The 25,219-nt window shown below is 28.8% G+C and overlaps 1 protein-coding gene across 1 annotated transcript in view; it reads left to right on the plus strand.

Moving 5' to 3' along the window:
- LOC129916581 (octopamine receptor beta-3R-like) overlaps nucleotides 1-25,219 on the plus strand; it is a 246,081-nt gene that overhangs the window by 113,672 nt on the left and 107,190 nt on the right. The window lies entirely within an intron of this gene.

Genomic DNA, 25,219 nt, shown 5'->3' on the forward strand with positions numbered 1-25,219 from the left:
TAACATATATTTGCTATTTATTTTCATTAAAAAAATAGTTGCCAAATATATAACGCCAAAATAATCAACTTGTTTTAAAAATAAATATGAAAGATGTAAAAAATGTGCCAATTTAATCAAAAAATCGAAGAAATAGCATAAAAAGGGTATAAAAGTGTTTTTACTACCTTGGTACGTTTTGGTCTTTGTTTTAAATTTATTTAATTTTGTTTTTCATTGAATATGAACAGTTCTAAGCAAATCCAAGAGCGTACATCTTTTTGACATCAATTTAGCTAAATTTCTAGCTTATATTCAATTTCGTAAAAGAAAATTCTATAAACGCTTATTCTGTCCACCATTTTGGAACCACCATTTTGAAAAAATAAAAGTTGGAAGATTTTGAGTATTTTTCATAGTAATATGCTTCAGTGTCCCAAATTTCATGACTTTTCGTCAAAAAATGGACGTGAAAATGATTTTTGACGCCATAAGGCACCACTGTGCCCTCTTGACCAACAGATTTTCAAATCTTTAACGAGTTAATAGCATTCACTGATTGTGTCAACTTCATTTTTACTTCAAATTTGGTAAAATAATAAATGTCTAAACCATCAAAAAAAAAAACGTAAAAATAGGAATTTTGCCATATTTTGACAAATTTCAAAACGCATGTGCGACCGGAAGTCCTTACCCAATTTGAACAATTTTTTTTTTCTACTTAATAGGTATTTAGCTAATATAAAGGTTGTCCAAAGCTATTTTATTAAAAAAAAGATGTTAGGGTGTTTAAAATTTTTTTGTAAAATTACCATTTTTTTAAAATATTTTTTCAAGTTTTAGAGCCGATGCGCGGATTGAAGATATTAACCGATTTGGATTATTTTTTAACCCCTTACTTAGTCTTCACCATTCACAACTTTTCCGCGCTATTACGATTTGAAATTCGAAAAAAACCCAAAAACGAACCACCTTAGTACGTACGTTAACGTATTGACGCTTTGTGTCCTATCTTTTTCTTCTGATTAGATAGAGAGTGCAATAGTCAAAACGTTTACGTACTTATGTATGCCGTAGTTCGAACCCAGTAATTCTTACATTTTAAAAAACCTTCTGGTTTTCGAAATTTTTGAAAATATAGCAGTGATTTTGTTTTCTGTAAATAAAATCTTTGAAGAGCCCCACACGTTTTATTCATTTAATAGTCTGTTAGTGGTTTCGTACAGAAAAATTCCCACGAGTACATATATTTATCTTGTAGCCTTTTTCTTTTTACAGATTGTACTACATGAAACCCTCAGCACCTTAAGCAGAAATCCACTTAATTTAAAATAAAAATCTTATTTTAATCATAATAAGAAGATTTTCATTTTAAATTAAATGGATCGATGTTATATCCTCGATCGTTTTGAAAAAATATTTTGTCCTCTTTGGCAAAAAAAAACCCTTTGCAACCTTTTTAATGCATCCTACTCCTTCGGCTCGTCTCTAAGTGGATGGAAATAACACTGTGATAGTTCGATTTTGCAACAGAAGTGAGACATATCGATTCTAGTTAATTCGAGTATGCTGAATTCAGTGGTGGCAACCGTTTTGAAAGTTTGGCTCAAGTTTTCGAGATATTTCGAAAATAAAATCTTAGGTCGGGACTATTAAAATACTGATAATTTCGAATAATTAAGTTTTTTTAAGCAGTTTTTAGTTTAGAGAAAAGCTATTCCTGTATATAGCTCTATGTTTAACACTATTCCAACCTAGGTTGTTATGTTTCGGTCGCTTACAAAGCATTTTATAAACAAAAACTTCACTTTTCTTTTTCATGTTTTTTTTTTATTTTGTTGACTTTCAAAGCCTTTAATATGGAGGCAATTTGAGTTTAACATTGATTCGGGATATTTTATATTATTTAAATAGCATATCATTCCAAAAATGAATAAAATACTGCAAATCTGAAAAAGTTCACTAGTAAAAATCAGCCTACTAAGCTACGGAAATGTATTAAATAACACTGGTAAGCAAAATTAAACTTTTTTTTGCCACAAGAACCAAAATATACTTTTCTAAAGGTGAAAGGGGTGCTGAACTCGAATCCGAAGCCATACATATTTATTTGGCTTCCTTTTTTTAAATATTACAGTTATAAAAGGGAAAAAACGTTATTTTATCTGCTTTTATCCCGACATGATGTAAGTATATAAGAACGTTTTTTGTTTTTCCAAAAACTGTTTAATTCATTAATTTATTTTCTGATATATCTTAAGCTTAAGCTGAAAATCCAAAAACTATCTTAATTTAATCTTAAGTTCACGTTTTGATACATTTCCGTAGCTTAGTAGGCTGATTTTCACTAGTGAAATTTTTCAGATTTGCAGTATTTTATTCATTTTTGGAATGATATGCTATTTAAATAATATAAAATATCCCGAATCAATGTTAAACTCAAATTGCCTCCATATTAAAGGCTTTGAAAGTCAACAAAATAAAAAAAAAACATGAAAAAGAAAAGTGAAGTTTTTGTTTATAAAATGCTTTGTAAGCGACCGAAACATAACAACCTAGGTTGGAATAGTGTTAAACATAGAGCTATATACAGGAATAGCTTTTCTCTAAACTAAAAACTGCTTAAAAAAACTTAATTATTCGAAATTATCAGTATTTTAATAGTCCCGACCTAAGATTTTATTTTCGAAATATCTCGAAAACTTGAGCCAAACTTTCAAAACGGTTGCCACCACTGAATTCAGCATACTCGAATTAACTAGAATCGATGTGTCTCCGCTCTGTTGCAAAAAAAAAGTTCTAAAAACTATCACAGTGTAATTATTAATCGTTAGCTTCAGAAATTTCTTGAAGATGGAAAGCTTATCAACGACCGTTTTCGTAACAACATGTAGGTTGTTGGTTTGAGACATAACATGGTGTAACACTCAAAATATACGCGGGCGGAGACCTATCACGTTTTGTAGAGCTAGTCGCACTGATCACGAAACGGTATTTAAAAAGTCCCTAACACCCCCAAAATCGTTTTTTTTTACCTTCATTTGAAAAAAATCTAGCTTCGTCAAATTTGTTTTAATAAAACATACATATTTACATAAGATAATCATTTTTAAGCTATTTTTTTTTATTCCTAATAATTTTTTTTGTGCAAATAATCGGTTTTTAACTGTTAAACAAAATTGCAAACGCTTTTTTAACTTAATAAATAAGACAACAACGTAAAATATTAATTTTATTTGTAGTAAAATAAAGATTTGGTAATTTTTGTATGTTAACTGCTATTTTAAGTAAAAAAAAATTAAAGAACTTAAAAGGTTTTGTAATTTTTTTATTGGATTCATTTGGAACCGTTTTAGGATCCGTTCATTAGATCAGAAGTTACAGCCCCATGACCACTTTTTCATAGTATCGATCCACTGTGCGCCTGCAGGGTTAAGAACTCTGCTGTAGTTTTTATGACAAACTTTGAAATTAGCCCTTTTTCAAAATAATTTTTAATATTTTGATTTTATTGAAGAATTTTGAAAGAAATTTGTTTGTAAAATACACATTCTAACAAACTAGAATTAAAAACTAATTCCTAGGCACCTAAATCAAAACATTGTCCTGTTTAGCAATGAAATTAATCCTTTCAAAATTTCAAATAAAAATTGTGAATTTGTACTAATTTGCAATTTGTGTTTTTCCAAGTAAAATGTATGAATTACAGTAAGATAACATAATTTGAGAAACAAATAATATTGTCAGTAATGTTTTGTTTCCTTTTATAGAAGTAATAAAGAAAATAGCTAAAATAATAAAAAAGAAATAAAATATCATTACAGATAAATAAACTTAATGGACCCCATCGTGAATCTCCAGGGGAATTTTGTTTCACTCGGAATATTATTTCCCCCGAATTTTTTGTGCCATCGTAAATCTCCCTCTGTTATTTTACACCAGTCAAAGAGTCATTTGACCTTGCGCACAGAGGCACTGTCAGTTTTTATTTCATGGATCGATAGGGGTATATTTAAAAGGCTTAAATCCAATTTCTCACCACCTGATCATTCTTTTTAGCGGAGTTATTCACAAAAATGCATTTTTTTGGGATATTTTACTTTTAAGCTAATATCTTTGCTCCAGTTTGTCGTAGACCAAAAAATAAACATACATTCTTTTCCTTATAATATTTTCTATCGTTGTATGTAATTTCATTGTGTTAAAGTGAGTTACTACAAAATGGCAGCCAGTTAAAGCAAAATTCTAGTTGTTAAAAAACACATTTTCGTTTTTATTTCGAAAAAAGCTAATATTATGGTTAACTACATTTATCTAAGATATTTTACTATCTATAGCCCTCTTTATTACCTGCATTTTACAGAAAAAATCAAATCTTTATCACTAAAGATGACCGAGCAATTGAGGAGAGTTTTTTTTCAAAACTCAACAAGTGCATTTTTCAAATTTTTCAGGAGAAGGTTTTTTCTTTCCCATTTCAATATAAAGCCGAATTTTCAAAAAGTAGAAATGAGGAGTTGTTCTTTCTTGTACAGCTAATCGACAGGCTTAATTGCTATTTCATTATTTTCGAAGATTCGTATCCGTATTTTGAACACGAAAACACCGCGTTTTTTTAAAACGCAACAAATACAGGTTTTTGTTGAGTTTTGCAAAAACGTTTATTTTTCTTTTAAATAAATAAATAGATAAATTAGTATTAAAAAGCTTATTTATTAAAGAAATATATACATTGCAATGAACTTATATTAATATTAACTAAAATAAATATTGAATAAAAAAAAACATTATTTTTAATCGCCATAGTGTCTTTCCATATCCTCTGTGCACTCTTTAGCGTTTGCGGAGAGAACAGTTTCATAGAAGTCCTTGGCATCATCCGGAATAGTAAAAAATTTCATTAGCTTCTATACGTCAGCCATCTTTTTTTCCGAAACTTTGTTTTCTTGGGCAACTTTTTTAAATTGGCAGTTTTTGGACACGCTGGAAAACTGCCTTTTCCTAGGTGCAACCGTTACAGGAGATCCACTGAAGGTGTCACTGACAGATAATGCTACTTTATTTCCCGTCTTTTCGTAGTATATCACTCTCGCTGAACTTATTTTAAAGGCAACTTTGACCTGTTATTATATAAGAGAGTTACGCGCGACAGAGTTACGGCCGTCAAAGTTACCCGAAACCGAAGTTACGAAAATCTAGAGTTACGAATTCTAAAGTTATGTTAAGCTATGACGTGTGATTTTTGGGTTGGCAACAATTGCAACAACAGTTCACCACACCAAAATAACGTCTGTTAAAAAAAAGGGGTGGTTTGGTTATTATTTTAATATAAATAATAACAAAGTGGGTATTACAAAATACGCTATGAATAATTATATTAATTAATAGAAAAAAAAAATACGTATTTGCAATATTAGTTGGACAAATAAGAAGTTAAATTCAATTATGTCCCCCAAACTTACATAAGTATACTCATGTTTTTTTTTTTCTATTTCAACGTTTTTGCGATCTTCTCACAAAAACAAAATTAATATGTATGTATGTATATCTATACCTATCCAATCAAAATTTTACAAGATTAAATAACACCCATTTTCGCTTTACTCATTTAGTTATGACCAATGAGAAAAATGTTAATCTCTTGTTTGTATTTCCATAATTCCATGTCGTTCCTCGCAATTGTTGCCAACCCAAAAATCACATGTCATAGCTTAACATAACTTTTGAATTCGTAACTCTAGCTTTTCGTAACTTCGGTTTCGCGTAACTTTGACGCTCGTAACTCGGTCGCCTGTAACCCTGGTATTCGTAACTTCGTCGGTTTCCCTGATCAATTAAATGGATATGATGAATATGGAAATTTGATAAAGGAAAATGATAAGGAAATGTTTTAAAGTTCGTGTTTTACAACACCCATTCCACTGAAACAATTCTCAGAGGATATTTGCGTATCCTCTGAGAATGCTTCGGAAAGCATTCATTTTTCAAGATTGAGATATTATAAGTTATAATATCAGAAAAAAGCACAAACAAATCTCATGCAGTAGTTGCACTTAATATATCAAATAATTCAATGTCTACACTACTTCTTTAGAGTTTCTATTAGTGATGGGAACTATCGAATAAAAACTATCAAATTATCGATAGTTGTAAAATATTCATTCATTCGATAGTTTTAAATCATTCATTCGGTTACTATTTTCATTCGAATAGTTATTTCATTCGATAGTTTTTTATTCGATAGTTTTCTCATTTAAATAGTTTTCTTAAAAGATAGTTTTTTCATTCAAAAAATTTTCTTGAACGATAGTTTTTTCATTTGAATAGTCTTTTTTATTCGATAGTTTATTCGATAGTTTTTATCCGATAGTTTATTCGATAGTTTTTATTGGAATGAATGAACTATTCGATAGTTCAAATCATTCAGTTACTAACTATCGATAGTTCAAATCATTCGATAGTTCCCATCACTAGTTTCAATAATCTTTTCCAAGCAAACATTTTATGCTGGATTCGAAGAACTATTTAACTAGAACTATTTCGAACCATTGTTCAATTCTGAAAACTTTTCTTTGACACTCGTCAAATAGAACAGTTTACATCTCTTAGTCAACAAAATATCCTTCTTAAAGGTTTGTTCATCGATTTTTAGTTCAAAGTATCTATTCAATTACTTGTTGTTTTATGAGTTAAGGGTTGTACCCCTTGTATTTTTTCTACGAAACGATTACTTTCCCTTTAGAAATCTATTTGTATTAATAGCACAAACGAGACAAAAAAAATGAGATGTTAACGTGGGCGTAAAGGCGGGAAGTAGGCTAGGCAGCTACAGCTCGCTAGCTAGAAGGTAAGTGTATTTGAGTAAATCCTTTTCTCAACTTCATTGTTGACAATAAACAATCAACAAGCTAAAAAAGGACACTGTACAGAAGAGTTTTTCGTTTTTGTATTTATCATTCCATTTGCATGCTTTGACAGATTTCCTTCTTTTTTTTTTTGTAGTGCGAAGCTGCTGCTGTGTTGTTGTTTTTTTGTTTATCTTCTAACTGATTAAATAATCCTGAGGGGGATTGTGTTGTGCCTCGCCTTGTCTCTGTATGTTGTAGTAGCAATTCATCACCCGTTAATGATTCGCAAGCACAATAATCCACTTTATATAAATTAGCAAATCCGTTTTCTCGAATGAAATCCAATCTCCCAATCCCACTCTCGTCGGTCGTCCTCTTGATAATATGGCTCCAAGTCACAGTTTGTGTCGAGGTTGTTTTTTTTTTGTTGTTGGTTCTATTGCTTTAGACAACACTAAAAGGAGGTTAAATTTATTTTTGTGTGTCAGGCTGTGTGGTGGTGTCCTGACATTCGCTTCGTTTCTCGAAAAACACCCACATGTCGTCTATAATACGTATATCCCCATGCTAACCTGGCAGGAGTGATATGTGATCCCATGCGGATAACACACATTAGACACAAATTGGACATTGTGATGGGTACCTACACTCAGAGCACAGACACACACATTTATTTGGAAAGAGCGAGGAAAAGGAAATTCTTCCTTCCATTTTAGTATCTGTTAGCTTCGAATAAACCAAGAGTTAAAGAGTGCGTGCAGGCTATGGGCCAAGTCGGGTATGTATTTCGTTTCGTTCGTTCGCCATAAAGTTCGTTTTTGAAAGTCAAGTTTTCAATATCTACAACACACATGTCGTTCCGCTTTTTAATCAAATTCGAACGTGTAATTCCTCTATCCAATGTATCGTTTAAAGAGGGAAAAGTTGTTCTCTTTTTTTTTTCCTTCGTTCTTTTTTTTTTTTTGTTGAGAAAATAAAATGATTCGGTTGTAACGAAATTCTGAAGTGTCATTCAAACGTGAGTAAGGAGGATTTATATCATCTACAAGATGGTGTTATTATATTTATTTTGTGCTTCGTTAAGTTTACAAATCTACGTTATTTTGACTTTTTCTCTTTTTTATTGTTGTTGTAGTTAAGTTTAAGGGAGGAAAAAGTGAAACGTGCAAAGGTGAAATAGGGTTCAAATATGGATGTGTGTTTTTTTGTGAATTTTCCAATTTTTTATTTTCATTTTTCAAAATCACAAAAACTATGTTACAAATAGTTTCAAGATGTGCAAATGGTTGAAGATTGTTAAACATTTTACTACATACTTTGAAAGTTGTTTTATTCTTCTTCTTCGGAGAGAGGGTGTTTTTGAGGTACAAGGGAATGGATATGGAATTTCCCCCAAAATTGCTGCTATAAGTTGTTTGAATTGTAAATTTTTGATTTGCATATTTTTCGTTCGTTCGTTTTTGCCTTGAATTCTAGACTATTCATTGGAAATGTAAAAAACTGTGTCTGTTTTTTTTTTTTTTGCTATTTTTTTTATGTAACCTTGGAAGTTTCTTCAGGGACAGGCTGTATAAACATTTTACTGATTTTAGAGTCGTTAAAAAAATCATTTCAAGCGAAAAGTCTTTTTCTATACTGATGATGTACTATCTTTATTCTTCGATATAATAACTTAATTTGAAGTAATGTTCATAAGATGTTGATTTATATGTCTGAGTATCTATTCAGTTAAAGATACTCAGCTGAGTACCTATAGCTTTCGTGAGGCGAAGTGTTGATGAAGGATATATGGACCTGAAGAAGTAGCTTTTGAAGAAGGTAGAGGAAGAATTATGATCTACGGTTGCATGCTTGGGAAAGCAATTAATAATTTGTATAATGATGTATGAAGTGGGCCCATTAAAAAAAATATACAAATGCTCTTGATATCTTGGTATATATATCAGATTAAAAAAAAAAAACCTCGAATGGATTATTTCTTATTGCTGAAAAAGTTGACGGTATTAGAAAAGTCTTCTTTTATTAAAAGCATATTTTCAATAATAACATTGAATAACATTGAGCACTGCTGAACGCCTTAGTTTTTGGACACAAATGTCGAACGCAACACTGTCAAAAATGTGAAAAGTGTCAAAAAATACCCAATTTTTTCAGTCCCTGGTGATTTTGGCTTGCAAGGACCTTGGCAAAAAATAAATAATTCATATACAATTTAATATATTTGAATGTTAAAATTTCCACTATGCACTGAACCAAAAAGGTACATGGAATTAATGAATATATTCATTCTATTAATGTATCGTTCATTATTATTTGTCCAATGATCCTGTTCATTAAGATAATGAACGGCCGTTCATTAAAATCAATGAACGTTCATTAATTCTATGAACCATACATAATTTCATTCATAAAATTTCGAACTTGAAATTTCGAACATATTTTAATGAATCGTTCATTAAAACAATGAACAGTGTTCATTGATTTAATGAATACGTTCATAAAAAAAAATAAATGCGTTCATTACATTAATGAACGGATTCATAGAACTAATGAACCGTTCTTAAAAATAAAAATATCCGTTCATAGAATTAATGAACACGTTCATTAAAATAATGAACCGTTCATAAAAATAAAAAAAATCGTGCATAAAATTAATGAATGCGTTCATTAAATTAATGAACGCATTCATTGAATCAATGAACCGTTCATAAAAATAAAAAAAAAAACCTGCCTAAAATTAATGAACGCGTTCATAGAATTAATGAACGCATTCATAGAATGATTGAATGCCGTTCATAAAATTAATGAACGCCGTTCATAAAATTAATGAACGCCTTTCATAAAATTAATGAACGCCGTTCATAAAATTAATGAACGCCGTTCATAGAATTAATGAACGCCGTGCATAGAATTAATGAACGCCGTTCATTAAATTAATGAACGCGTTCATAAAAATAAAAAAACCCGTTCGTATTAATTTTACGAACGTGTTCATTAATTTAACGAACGCGTTCATTAATTTTATGAACACAGGCCTACGTTCCGTAACTCTTGCACCGTCATAAGTGCTCGAAAAACATTGTGAATTCGAATGAAATCAATTTTTTTGTACAAATTTCATTTTGATTCAAATTGTTTTTCTACAACTTATTTCCATGCAAGCGTTATAGAATGTAGGCACTGTTTTCAATAAATTTAAAAAGTTAAATTTCGTATAGTCTTATTTCTTTGTCAAAGAATTTTTAATCTCCTGTCAAGAAATTAAAAAAATCAACTGACAAATAAATAAGTCATGGAAGCTTAGCTTTCTAAATTTATTAGGTCGAGATCTGTGAAAAAGAAAGAAAAATTAATGTGAATCGCCGTTTTCAATTTTTACAAACCTGTACATTCGGTTTTTCATCTCTAATCTTCTCCTTTCTGAAATCTTAAAGGTTAAATTAAAGAAATATTTATATTTACATTAACTCTTTTATTGTTCAAATAAACCAAATGAATGGCAGGAAAAATTTTATTACATTATTTTGTAGATTTATCTTCAGATAAGAAAGTGAAACAAATTATAAAAAGTGAAATTAAGGGAAATTTGAATCAAAATAATATAAGAATTGAAATTTTATGATCTCATTTACCAAAACTAGAGCATTTGTACATACATACATTTTTTATTTGGTGGGTGGGTATTCTCACCCATTTTGTTGAGGAAGGCAATATGGTCTTCTTAAGCTTGAATTGTGTTGCCTATCCAAACGAATGAATACTGCGAGTCCTTGATGGTATGTCGTATAACGTGTTTCCTACCATCTGTGTCTTTTTTTATAACTTTTTGGAAAGGTACAAAGTATCCATGCAGAGCCCAAAGTAATGCCGCATCTTTACAGTCTGAAAAAAAGCCAACCACATAAATACCAAAATCAGTAAGGCTTTTAACAACAATTTGGTACAATAATTATATATTTATACATAGCTATATTAAAATGTATGATAGTGTATTTTTAAGTATAAATTTATTTTTACTAATCACTTGGAATAGTAAAAAATAATAATTACAAGTTCTACTTAAAAATATTTAAACTAAGCACGAACTTTCAGATGAATCTGCTGTTTTAATTTTGATTAGAACCTGTCGTATATTTTTTTTATTGACACGGTTATCAGTACAGAGAAATTTTCAAAAAAAAAATTTTTCATTGAAAAAAATTCTAAGTCCCAATAGTATGTTAAGTTTTTTTGGCATCGAAAATTTTCTAAGTCCCCAACTAAATTTTTTCATTGAAAAATATTCTAAGTCCCAAAAAAAATTTTCATTGAAAAATATTCAAGTCCCAAAATAAGTTAAGGTTTTTTTGGTATCGAAAAGTCCCCAACAAGATTTTTTGTATTGAAAAATGTTCTAAGTCCCAAAACTAAGTTAAGTTTTTTTGGCATCGAAAATTTTCTAAGTCCCCAACATTGAAAAATATTCTAAGTCCCAAAAAAAATTTTTCATTAAAAAATATTCTAAGTCCCAAAAAAAGATAGGTTTTTTTGGCATCGAAAATTTTCTAGGTCCCCAACTAAATTTTTTTATTGAAAAATATTCTAAGTCCCAAAAAAAATTTTCATTGAAAAATATTCTAAGTCCCAAAATAAGTTAAGGTTTTTTTGGCATCGAAAAGTCCCCAACAAGATTTTTTGTATTGAAAAATGTTCTAAGTCCCAAAACTAAGTTAAGTTTTTTTGGCATCGAAAATTTTCTAAGTCCCCAACATTGAAAAATATTCTAAGTCCTAAACCGAAGTTCAAATAATTTATTAGGATTTTTTTAAAATATTTTATGAAAAATCATATTGAAAAAGTTAATTTATTCAAGTTTAAAACATCTAAATCAACATTTGGCCTGTTTGCGGTAGAGTGTCAATGATAATATGCAAGTTTATTTCAAAATACTAATGAAAATGATTGTAGATGGTAATCCTAGTTTCATTTTTTCTCAATTTAGTATATCAAACTCTATAAACGATCAAAACCAACGCTTAAAAGTGCATAAAAAGTCATTCTATTCAAATTTTATTGATACTCTACCGCATACGCTGCTTTCAGAAAAGAAAAATAAACTAAAAACGAAGTTCAAATAATTTATTATGATTTTTTTAAGATATTTTATGAAAATTCATATTAAAAAAGTTAATTTATTCAAGTTTAAAACTTCTAAGTCAATTTTTGGCCTGTTTGCGGTAGAGTGTTAATGAAAATATGCAAGTTAATTTCAAAATACTAATGAAAATGATTGTAGATGGTAATCCTAGTTTCATTTTTTCTCAATTTAGTATATCAAACTCAATAAACGATCAAAACCAACGCTTAAAAGTGCATAAAAAGTCATTCTATTCAAATTTTATTAATACTCTACCGCATACGCTGCTTTGAGAAGAGAAAAATAAGCTAAAAACGAAGTTCAAATAATTTATTATGATTTTTTTTAAAATATTTTATGAAAAATCATATTGAAAAAGTTAATTTATTCAAGTTTAAAACTTCTAAGTCAATTTTTGGCCTGTTTGCGGTAGAGTGTTAATGAAAATATGCAAGTTAATTTCAAAATACTAATGAAAATGATTGTAGATGGTAATCCTAGTTTCATTTTTTCTCAATTTAGTATATCAAACTCAATAAACGATCAAAACCAACGCTTAAAAGTGCATAAAAAGTCATTCTATTCAAATTTTATTAATACTCTACCGCATACGCTGCTTTGAGAAGAGAAAAATAAACTAAAAACGAAGTTCAAATAATTTATTATGATTTTTTTTAAATATTTTATGAAAAATCATATTGAAAAAGTTAATTTATTCAAGTTTAAAACTTCTAAGTCAATTTTTGGCCTGTTTGCGGTAGAGTGTTAATGATAATATGCAAGTTTATTTCAAAATACTAATGAATATGATTGTAGATGGTAATCCTAGTTTCATTTTTTCTCAATTTAGTATATCAAACTCAATAAACGATCAAAACCAACGCTTAAAAGTGCATAAAAAGTCATTCTATTCAAATTTTATTAATACTCTACCGCATACGCTGCTTTGAGAAGAGAAAAATAAGCTAAAAACGAAGTTCAAATAATTTATTATGATTTTTTTTAAATATTTTATGAAAAATCATATTGAAAAAGTTAATTTATTCAAGTTTAAAACTTCTAAGTCAATTTTTGGCCTGTTTGCGGTAGAGTGTTAATGATAATATGCAAGTTTATTTCAAAATACTAATGAAAATGATTGTAGATGGCAATCCTAGTTTCATTTTTTCTCAATTTAGGATATCAAACTCTATAAATGATCAAAACCAACGCTTAAAAGTGGCTAAAAAAGTCATTCTATTCAAATTTTATTGATACTCTACCGCATACGCTGCTTTCAGAAAAGAAAAATAAGCTAAAAACGAAGTTCAAATAATTTTTTAGGATTTTTTTTAAATATTTTATGAAAAATCATATTGAAAAAGTTAATTTATTCAAGTTTAGAATATCTAAATCAATTTTTGGCCTGTTTGCGGTAGAGTGTTAATGATTATAATGCAATCAAATTTTAAAATATTAATAAAAATGATTCTAGGCAGTAATTGTAGTTCTATTTCTTTGAAATGAACAGCAAGTTTGTTTTAAGTTTATACAAATTTTGAGAATGTCGTTTAACCCTTTGCTTCCTAGTGGTTTCAGCATGAAACCACGTATTAATTACTTTGTTAGTTTTTTTTTAATAAAAAATGGACTTCTCCTTTTGTACTCTCAGCTCAAAACATTCCTTATACAATGTTATTACTAGTACAATCATTATTTTTTCATATTAGTGTGTAATTAGAAAATATCAAAACTTTTTTTCAAGATATTTGTATTTTTTTCCGGGAGCAAAGGGTTAAATACATTCTTCTGGGAAGGTATCGATATATATATAATATAAATCATAAAAAGTAGGTACATACCAGGAATTATTTTAGCAAGATTGGTGGCGGCTGGCGGGAGCAACGTGGTGGCTGGATAGAACGTGGTGTGGCAAATGACGACGACAGCGGAGGAAGACAATAATGTGGCGGATGTGGCGGCAGCGTGGTGGTGGCAACGTGATGGCACTACATATAAATATATTAATACATACGTATATATTTATAAGATAAAATGATCAATAAAAATTATAAAAAGTAGATACATACCAGGAATTATTTTAGCGTGATGATGGTGGTGGCTGGCGGGAACAACGTGGTGGCTGGAAGGAACGTGGTGTGGCAAATGACGACAACGACACCGGAGGCAGACAATATGTGGCGGCAGCGTGGTGGTGGCAACGTGGTGTAAGAAGAGCACTACATATATATAAATATATTAATACAATTATAACACATTTTAGGGATGAAAACACTTACCTTAAATTTTTGATGCATGAAACGACGTGATGGCAGCAGGCGACGGGCGGACGGCGGCAAATGGGAAATCGAACAAATCTCCTATATATATGATAAAAAACAAATTATTTAACAAAATAAATGTGTACTTTTAATAAATAAATGCTTTTAAATAATAAATACTACGTAATCTAATGAAATACTTACTTTTTATTTTTGCTTCAGCTCTCCGCTGAATAGCTCCTCTTATCGATCAGACATTCACACTGTAACTGAATGGCTTGGGTTGGCTTGGGGACGCCGGCTACATCATTTAACGAAAGAAATTCTTTCGTTCTACGTATCAACAAGTAGTGTTCCCACTTTATTTTACGCGTTCTTTAAAATTTAAGTGTGAACTATGTGCAAAGAGCACAGTTAATACACAAAAGGTAATATCTTGTAAATATATGTTTTCAAAAATCGAATATCATAGATATTGTAAGAATATTGACAATCACAGTAAAAAAAAATAACTTAAAATTTTCTTTCATGTTGAAAGCACAAACAGATGAAACGACACCAAAAAATAAGTACTAAAGGGGTTTTCACATTCAACAACATTTACATCTCCTTGTGTCGTTAACTACTGTTCACATTGATACGAACGGTTGTTCAACCGAGATAAATGTTTGTGTGAGCAAGAAAACTTTGAAAATAAGAACAAAACACAAAACTACTTAATATGTACAAACACAAAAAAATACACAAGGTAATAAGCCCCGTCTTATTTGATTCCTCAACTCGGTTAAAAAAAATGATATTTCGACACCTGTCAAATGTGGTCTCAAAACATTTTATTCTCATACTGAATAAAATTATTACTTTAGTAAAAAGTTAAATGATATGAAAATCTTGTTCATAATTTGATACACTTTTTAAAAGTGTGATCACTGCAACATGCAAGTTGCCCTTCGTTAAATTTTAATGAACGGTTCATTAAATCAATGAACACGTTCCTAAATCTATGAACACACTCATAAAATTCATGAACACGCTCACTTCCACAATAAATGTATTCGTTAAATGATATGAAAACCTTGTCCATAATTTGATACACTTTTTAAAAGTGTGATTACTGAAACATGCAAGTTGCCCTTCGTTAAGTTTTGATTAACTATACATTGAATTTATGAACGGTTCATTAAATCAATGAACACGTTCATTAAATCTATGAACACGTTCATTAAATCTATGAACACGTTCATTAAATTCATGAACACGCTCACTTCGACAGTAAATGTATTCGTTAAATATGAATCTTAACGAATAATTGAAATAATGAATGGTTCATTAAAATAATGAATGGTTTATTAAGTTTTGGCGCCTTTTTAAAAAGAAGAAAAAAAGATTTATTTTATTTTCGTCATATCTTTTCTATTTTTGCTTTTTTTGAAAAATTGTCATATATAAAAGGTGTAGATTTTTTAATTTCCGACAGAATTTATTAAATAAGTTTTTTTGATTTTCGCTTTCGTTTAGAAGTTATAGCGACTTTTGTGAAAAAAAAAACATCTCTCAAACAAAAAGACATGAAATTTTTACTTTTTTCGTCATAACTTTTTTATTTTTGCTTTTTTTGAAAAATTGTCAGATATAAAAGTTGTAGATTTTTTAATTTCCGACAGAATTTATTAAATAAGTTTTTTTGATTTTCGCTTTCGTTTAGAAGTTATAGCGACTTTTGTGAAAAAAACATCTCTCAAACAAAAAGACATGAAATTTTTACTATTTTCGTCATAACTTTTTTATTTTTGCTTTTTTTGAAAAATTGTCAGATATAAAAGTTGTAGATTTTTTAATTTCCGACAGAATTTATTAAATAAGTTTTTTTGATTTTCGCTTTCGTTTAGAAGTTGTAGCGACTTTTGTGAAATAAAACATCTCGCAAACAAAAAGACATGAATTTTTTTTTTTTCGTCATATCTTTTCTATTTTCTATCTCGCAAACAAAAAGACATGAAATTTTTACTTTTTTCGTCATATCTTTTCTATTTTTGCTTTTTTTGAAAAATTGTCAGATATAAAAGATGTAGATTTTTTAATTTCCGACAGAATATATTAAATAAGTTTTTTTGATTTTCGCTTTCGTTTAGAAGTTATAGCGACTTTTGTGAAAAAAACATCTCTCAAACAAAAAGACATGAAATTTTTACTTTTTTCGTCATAACTTTTTTATTTTTGCTTTTTTTGAAAAATTGTCATATATAAAAGTTGTAGATTTTTTAATTTCCGACAGAATTTATTAAATAAGTTTTTTTGATTTTCGCTTTCGTTTAGAAGTTGTAGCGACTTTTGTGAAATAAAACATCTCGCAAACAAAAAGACATGAATTTTTTTTTTTTTCGTCATATCTTTTCTATTTTCTATCTCGCAAACAAAAAGACATGAAATTTTTACTTTTTTCGTCATATCTTTTCTATTTTTGCTTTTTTTGAAAAATTGTCAGATATAAAAGATGTAGATTTTTTAATTTCCGACAGAATATATTAAATAAGTTTTTTTGATTTTCGCTTTCGTTTAGAAGTTATAGCGACTTTTGTGAAAAAAAAAAACATCTCTCAAACAAAAAGACATGAAATTTTTACTTTTTTCGTCATAACTTTTTTATTTTTGCTTTTTTTGAAAAATTGTCATATATAAAAGTTGTAGATTTTTTAATTTCCGACAGAATTTATTAAATAAGTTTTTTTGATTTTCGCTTTCGTTTAGAAGTTATAGCGACTTTTGTGAAAAAAAAACATCTCTCAAACAAAAAGACATGAAATTTTTACTTTTTTCGTCATAACTTTTTTATTTTTGCTTTTTTTGAAAAATTGTCAGATATAAAAGTTGTAGATTTTTTAATTTCCGACAGAATTTATTAAATAAGTTTTTTTGATTTTCGCTTTCGTTTAGAAGTTATAGCGACTTTTGTGAAAAAAAAAACATCTCAAACAAAAAGACATGAAATTTTTACTTTTTTCGTCATAACTTTTTTATTTTTGCTTTTTTTGAAAAATTGTCATATATAAAAGTTGTAGATTTTTTAATTTCCGACAGAATTTATTAAATAAGTTTTTTTGATTTTCGCTTTCGTTTAGAAGTTATAGCGATTTTTGTGAAAAAAAAACATCTCTCAAACAAAAAGACATGAAATTTTTATTTTTTTCGTCATAACTTTTTTATTTTTGCTTTTTTTGAAAAATTGTCAGATATAAAAGTTGTAGATTTTTTAATTTCCGACAGAATATATTAAATAAGTTTTATTGATTTTCGCTTTCGTTTAGAAGTTATAGCGACTTTTGTGAAAAAAACATCTCTCAAACAAAAAGACATGAAATTTTTACTTTTTTCGTCATATCTTTTCTATTTTTGCTTTTTTTGAAAAATTGTCAGATATAAAAGGTGTAGATTTTTTAATTTCCGACAGAATATATTAAATAAGTTTTTTTGATTTTCGCTTTCGTTTAGAAGTAATAGCGACTTTTGCAAAATAAAACATCTCACAAACATTGAATTAGTGAATGTGTATTGATTCTAATGAATGGCGTTCATTGTTTTAACGAACAGGTTCATAGAATCTTTTATCAAAAATTTTCTCGGATATTTATGAACGGCTGTTCATTGAATTAATGAATGGTTCATAGATTTTAATGAATGGCGTTCATTGTTTTAACGAACAGGTTCATAGAATCTTTTATCAAAAAGTGTATCGGATAACAGGTTCGTGTATCGGATATTTATGAACGGCTGTTCATTGAATTAATGAATGGTTCATTGATTTTAATGAATGGCGTTCATTGTTTTAACGAACAGGTTCGTGTATCGGATATTTATCTTTTATCAAAAAGTGTCTCGGATATTTATGAACGGCTGTTCATTAAATTAATGAATGGTTCATAGATTTTAATGAATGGCGTTCATTGTTTTAACGAACAGGTTCATTGGGATAATGAACAGATTTTTTTATGAACGGCTATTCATTGAATTAATGAACGTTCATAGATTTTAATGAATGGTATTCATTGTCTTAATGTACAGGTTCATTAATTCAATGAATAGCCGTTCATAAAAAAAATTTCAGACAAAAACGGATTTTAATGAACGAGATTAATGAACGTTCATAGGTTCATAATTTTATTTTTAATGAATCGTTCATTGAATTAAGGGATGGTGCATTAATTCCGTGAACCGTACATTAATTTCAAGTTAATGAACGCCGTTCATAAATTTTATGTACAATTTTTTTTTCAGTGTGAGTCTAACATATTCAAGTTAATGCTTTTCAAATTACGTAAATTTCGTTGAAATCTTTATTACTGTTTTAAGTACAAGAAGTTCATTCAATGGTGAACTTTACCCTTAAAAAGGTGATTTTGTTCCAATTTTGGGACATGTTGTATTTACTCTTAGACTCTTAGAAAAACTGCAATTTTTCAACCTCGAGAGAGAGCTCAATCCAACATTACAAAAGTTCCATCCGGTATGACATAAATGCCAAATTCTACTACTGTACTTTTGTCTGCTAATATGATTTTAATCTCTAAAAATTAACTTTATGCTCTAACAGCTTTGACAAAACAAGTTTTTTTTTCGTAAATTGTACTGGTAGCAAGTTATTTGTTAACTTTTGTGCATCTTTTTATTCAAAATGGTGGAAATATTTAAACATTACTCTGTATAACATTCAACAAAAACTCGAGTGGAGACCCTTCCCGTATTATACTAGCCGCACTGATTACGAAAATATTTTTTTTTTTACCTTAAAACCTTTTATCTATTCTAAAAAAAAGACGTTTGTAGTACTTTCCAATGATGTATTAATGGTTTAACATTTTGTCTTCGTAAAAATAACCTGAACTGCATAAACTCCAGCTAACAATGAGGCATTACATTAACATGATGAAGAATGCCTTAGAAGCGGTCTCCCAATTCCGTCTATCTGTTCCTATTTCAAGCTACAGCCGAAACCACTGAAGCTATTTGCTTCAAACTCAGTAGGTAAATAAGGGTTATTGGGTGAGTCCCTATAAAAAAATATATACAAAATTGAAATTTTTAGGATGACAAAATGCAAAATGCCGAAAAGTCTATTTGAAAAAAAAAAAAACGGACATATCTTTAGAACTTCCGCATTGAATTTTTAGAGAAATATCTCTTTCCCAATAATAATAATCATACTATGATTGAAAAATTTTAAACACTAAGGGCCAGTTTGTTCACAGTCAATTATATTTTAATCAAGGATTATTCTATAGAAAAATCCTTGATTAAAAGATAATGAAATCGGCCCTAAGTTTGAAAAGATTTTGAAACTATTTTTTCGAAAATGTCCTTTTAAATACAATTTTTTTAAATGTGTTAACTCATTGGACTTAGTGTCGGTTTGTTCACACTTGATTATCTTTTAATCAAGGATTTTTCTATGGAATAATCGCCTTGATTAAAAGATAATCGACTGTGAACAAACTGGCCCTTAAATTTCTTATGTTTTCTTAGTTTAACTGTACATTCAAGTGCCGATTTTTTCGATTGTACTCAAGACAAGGCACGAATACTAAAATTCTTGCAAAGAACACGACAGTTTAGACCTGCTCTAGTCACTTAAACATTTAACCAATCATCAATGCACCCAATTTATAAAATCAAATTAATAATATTCAAAAATGTCAAAGTTGGTAAATATGAAAAATCTTAAAGAATGTCACATATTTAAGAATTCAAAAACTCTCTCAATAGGTATACAACATATTACATATAGCTATTTGAAATAGCTCTTAAAAAAAAAAAACTTTGTGCTCAGATTCAAATAAAATACCACAACATAATTTTTGCAAGAGGATGACTGCACAAACAGAAACACATTCCATAAAGGATCTCGAATAAAATGAGAAATTGGTAGAACCCTTGAAATGAGCATCAACAATAAATCTGAGAGCAGACTCTCATAAGTGTGTGGTTGTGGTTCGAAGCACGAATCATATTAACCCACAAAAACCTAACCTACAATACAATACAAACACAATACAAAAAAAAAAAAACGAATAAGGAAAAATATTGATTTTCAAGAAGAAAATTTCATATAACATTTTTGGTATTCCAAACTTGTTGGAGAGGGGCTTACCATATTTTCATATTTTCTTTCTCATATATTTCGAGTACATATGTGAAATTATAGCATACAGAACTTTTTTGTCTATTTCTTTGAATAAATGATCCGACAAAAGTTCGCAAATTGGATAATACAGATATTCAAGAAAGCGAGGATGACTAAATGCTATGACATTGATAGGAATTTATTATTTTTGATTTGTCCTTAAACATTTTTTTTGTATTGACAAAGTAAATGTGCCATGATATTGTGTGAGTCAAACCCATATCAAAATATTTTATAATAAAACTTCCATTATAATACTTTGCTTCTATCAACAACAAACTATCAATCTTTATCTCTTCTCTTTCTCTCTGTTTATCCCTTTTTTGTCAATATTTTGGAACAATGTCAAATAAAATTTACAAATATTCTCATATAAAATTGAAAACAAATAATGATTGTTTGGCAATCTTTGAATCATACATTTTGATATTGAGGGCTTGACCTTTCTTTTATCTTGTCTGTGTGACCTTCGATTGTACATAATAGGAATATTAAAATATTTTTCCTTTGATACTTGAACTGGACGAACTTTGTGTGTGAACTCATTTGCTTAGTCATGATGGGTTATGAAATTATAAGTTTTCTCATGCGTGGTAGATTGTTCAGAAGTCTGAGGTCAGGGAAGAAGGTTTAACATATTTGTGAGGGAACTGTTTGGAATGTTTGGAAGGTTGCGCGTGATTGTTAATTGCTTTAAAACAATTTCAACAAAACCAACATTTGTAATCTGCTTGTTCATTAGTTTTTTCTGTCATAACTAATTGCCTTCGAAAGAAAACTTATTGTTAAACTAATAAATTGGTTAAACGATTTAACGATTTAAAATAGGCAATTTTTGGAAATCCTCAGAAATAGTAACTAATTTTGATGACATTGTTTTTCTTTTTCTTCTCCATAATGAGCCAGTAAAACAAGGAACCAGAAAATTCTTAGGCTTCTGAGACTCTTACAAAGTGATTCAGATTCAAATCATATAATTGCCACACCCACAAAATGCTCACTTTATAGCTCGTCGTTTCGGAATTCATGAACAATTTCCCTCAAATAGGCTACATTAGTTCTTTTACAAACAATATTTTTAAAATAATAAGTTTGACATTTTTGAAAATAAGATTTTTAACGGATGATAATGTCTAAATTAAAATGCACGTACTTGCTATTATGTTAAAAGAAACTCTATTAAACACCGTTTTAAATGATTTTAACTTTATCCACAACCTAGTACATAACTACTCAATTTTTCAATTTTTCATAAAAAGGAATTTTTATAAAAAAACATGAAAACTGTTAGAGTCAAGAAAATACTAACCAACAACGCCTGAAAACGAAGTTTTAGCAAAAATACACGTCAACCTGTTTTCAAAAAAAAAAAATGATTAAAAAACTATATACTTTTTTAAAACTATGAAAAAATGTTATTTTTGAACATTTTTTTATTATGATTATTATTAAAACGCTACTGTAAAATAAATGAAAATGAAATAAAATTAAATATAATGGCAGTTAGCTTTGATCCCAAAAAATTTTCAATTTTACCTGCAGGGAATCACCCTAAACTGTTAACTATACCAAATTTGAAGAAAATGCCTTCATTAGTTTATTTTTGGTCCAAGTATTTATGACAGTCTTATGTTTGTACATGTGTATTCATGTGTACACACACTCTTTTTACTTGCGATATAGGTACTATACATATTATATCAAGTTATGCATTCGTACAAAAAAAAATGTTGAGATAACATTTTTCCATGACATTACGATGATAGAGAATGCCAAAAAAGTGGGTCCCGGAAGTCCGTCTGTCTGTCTGTATAAGGAGCTACAGCCTAAACGGATGAACCGATTAATGTCAAACTTGGTATGTAGCGTTATTTGGCGATTCTCCGGAGGAGTTTTTCGAATTAATTTTTTTGGACAAAAAATAACGGTACTTGTCGTGTACCAATTTTAGTAAAGTTGAAATTGCTCAAAAACGGCTTCAACGATTTTGTTTAAAAAACTCAAATGTTAGTTTTAAGACAAGGTCTATCTTTTAATGAAAAATTTTTTTTTGGAAAATCATTATTTACGGTACCTGCTATAGACCCGTTTTTTTTTTCAAATCCGATTATCTCCGAAACTGCTTATTCGATTTCAACGAAACTTTTTGTGAAGAAGCATGTACATTGTACATATATAATTTGAATATAAGACAAAAATTAAATTTTGAAAAAAATAATTTTTGGATAATTATTTTAAAAAAAAATTTGAAATTTTTTTTTTTGAAAAATCAAATTTTCGAAAACGGGACATTGAATTTGTTTGAAATTTTGTGTGTCGATGTTGATTAGTGATTTCTACAAAATGGCATACCAATTTAATTTTTAACTTTTTTTCCAAAAAATTATTTATACAAAATTAGTTTTTTTTTAAAGCGGCTCTAATTCAATTCAATTCAATTCAATTCAATTTCAATTTTATTTCATATTGGTGTACAAATAAGACTGAGTCTTTTATAGTACCTTAAGACAGGACTTGCAAGTACAAGTTAAGTTAATTTAGATAAGTAACAATAATAGTACATACACTATTTTAACAAAAACAAAAAAATAAAAAAGTTAGATAATATTTACAAAATGATTTTAATTTTAGGTAAGAAGAATTTATTAGACTAAGATTATATATTTTATTTTCAATTTACTGTTTGCATGTTTAATGAATTAAAATAGTTAAATATTGTTTTTTTTTAAACTGTAAGATTCCTACTATTTGTTTTAAATTTACTGGCAAGGAGTTCCAGAGTTTGCTGGTATATACATAAAATAGTCTAGAAGAGTTCAAATAAGTGCATAAAGGTGTAATAAGATTCAGAGTTCGGGCAGATTGTGAAAACTGTAACTTTTCAAATAGATATAGCGGCGTTTTTCTTTGAATTATTTTGTATAAGAATATACAACATCTCGTATACAGAAACTGTTCAAAAGTACAGCCAAGGACTTTTGATGGTATTGAGAGACATTGTCAAACCTACGCAGACTAAAAATATACCGAATTATATTATTAAAAGCAACTAGCAATTTATGAAAAGAACGAGAATCAAGCTTAGCTCTAATGATTTTGAAATTTTTTTTTTCTAAAATGCATCTTAATATATCAATCAAAACTGCTTGTTTTGGGGGGCAATTTGATTTCAGATTTTATATTATTTAAAAAAAAAACGAATTTAATTTTTTTTTTATTTTTTTTTTTCTGTACCCATATATGTAGTAGGTACCTACATTTTCCAAATTTCTATATAAAAAGTCTTAAAAATTTAAGCAACTTGAACTCTAAGAGCAAGTTTGTGCGACCTAGTCGTGCATTTTATTTTTAGTGCTTCATGGGCGTCTGGGAGGCGTCAAGCGGCTGCGGTTCAAACATCTATTTTGTTATAGGCATATCTCGCAAGAAATTCGACATACTTTTTAATTGATAAACAACTAAGTGAACAAATTTGAATTTAAGCTCTAAAAGTGTACGAAAGTCCCTATTCGACAGTACTTAGATAAAAATCCAAAACTTATCAGCTGCTAGATTTGTCTTTGTCAATAGCGAAATGTACAAAACTTTATTTCCCTATAAATTTCAAAGTACCTATGTACATATTATGATTTTCGGAAAAACGTATTGTGTTCTTTAAAAACTTTTAAAACTACCTTCAACTATCTGCTCCTTATAGTACACAAATATAGAAATTCCAAGCAAAATCAATATCAACATTACCATCAAAATTAGTAAATTATAAACTTGTTGTTATAATCTATCTAAAATACTCATCAAAGCTATTAGGAAAAACATCTTTATTTGTGTGCTATCAGCACCTTAGATCAGAAGATTGATACATAAATTTAAAAGTATGAATTCGTTCTATTTAAAAAAAAAAATAAAAATATTAATAGAAGATTGTGTTCAGTGAAACCCTCATATACATACAAAGTTGATAAATATTATATGTTTGGAAAAACGAAAGTAAAATTTGAGTTTAAAAAAATAATACCATAAAGTAATACAAGGTTTAAGCCAAATTAAAACAACTAAACCAATAGAATTGAAAAACCTATAGTATATTTAATTAATCGAACCGCAGTGTTTTTAATAAGATAATTTGTATTCAGTTTAATTAGCATTTTGTGTGTATTTGTGAGGGAAAGATTTGAGAAGTTTCTTTTATCCCAATAACATTATTACTTTTTTCGATTTTTTTTTCTAACATGAAACCAATACTAGATCCCCTCGAGTTAGAAACAAAAACAACAACTTAAAATTATAATAAAAATAAAATGTTTTCTACCAAAAAAAAAAAAAAAGGACAGAAGTGTCGCAGAACAGAAGCGTGAATGAACTCGGCCCAAGGGACTCTTTCTTATAAATACTCAAACTCAAGTAATTGTTAGGATTCAGGAATGTTTTGGAGCTAGATAGAATTTAACAGGGTGGGCAGGTTTGATGATGATGACTATGATGCTGGTGGTGAATAGCAAAGATTGAATTGAAGAGGATTCCAGGATACTTAACAGCAACAATGAATAGAAAAAAATGTATTTTTATACTCCCGTTTTTATTGTGTATACACGTTTGATCCTTACATTGAAAAAGTCGTCATCTTAGTCGTCGTTCTCGTTTTTAGTGTGTTGATACCTAAAGTGCTGTAAATTCTTTCTTCTTTTTTTTTCGTGTATTTATTTTTGAGCTCACCGGGCGGGTAGATAAACTCATTTTATTTATTTTTATTATGAGAAGGTCTATTGTTTATGAGAGAACCTACATTTTTGTGAGAGGGAATGGTAATGGCAAGGTCTATAGAATATATAAACTCTATTCA

The sequence above is a fragment of the Episyrphus balteatus genome, chromosome 3, assembly GCF_945859705.1.
Source record: "Episyrphus balteatus chromosome 3, idEpiBalt1.1, whole genome shotgun sequence".
Classification (NCBI taxonomy): Eukaryota; Metazoa; Arthropoda; class Insecta; order Diptera; family Syrphidae; genus Episyrphus; species Episyrphus balteatus.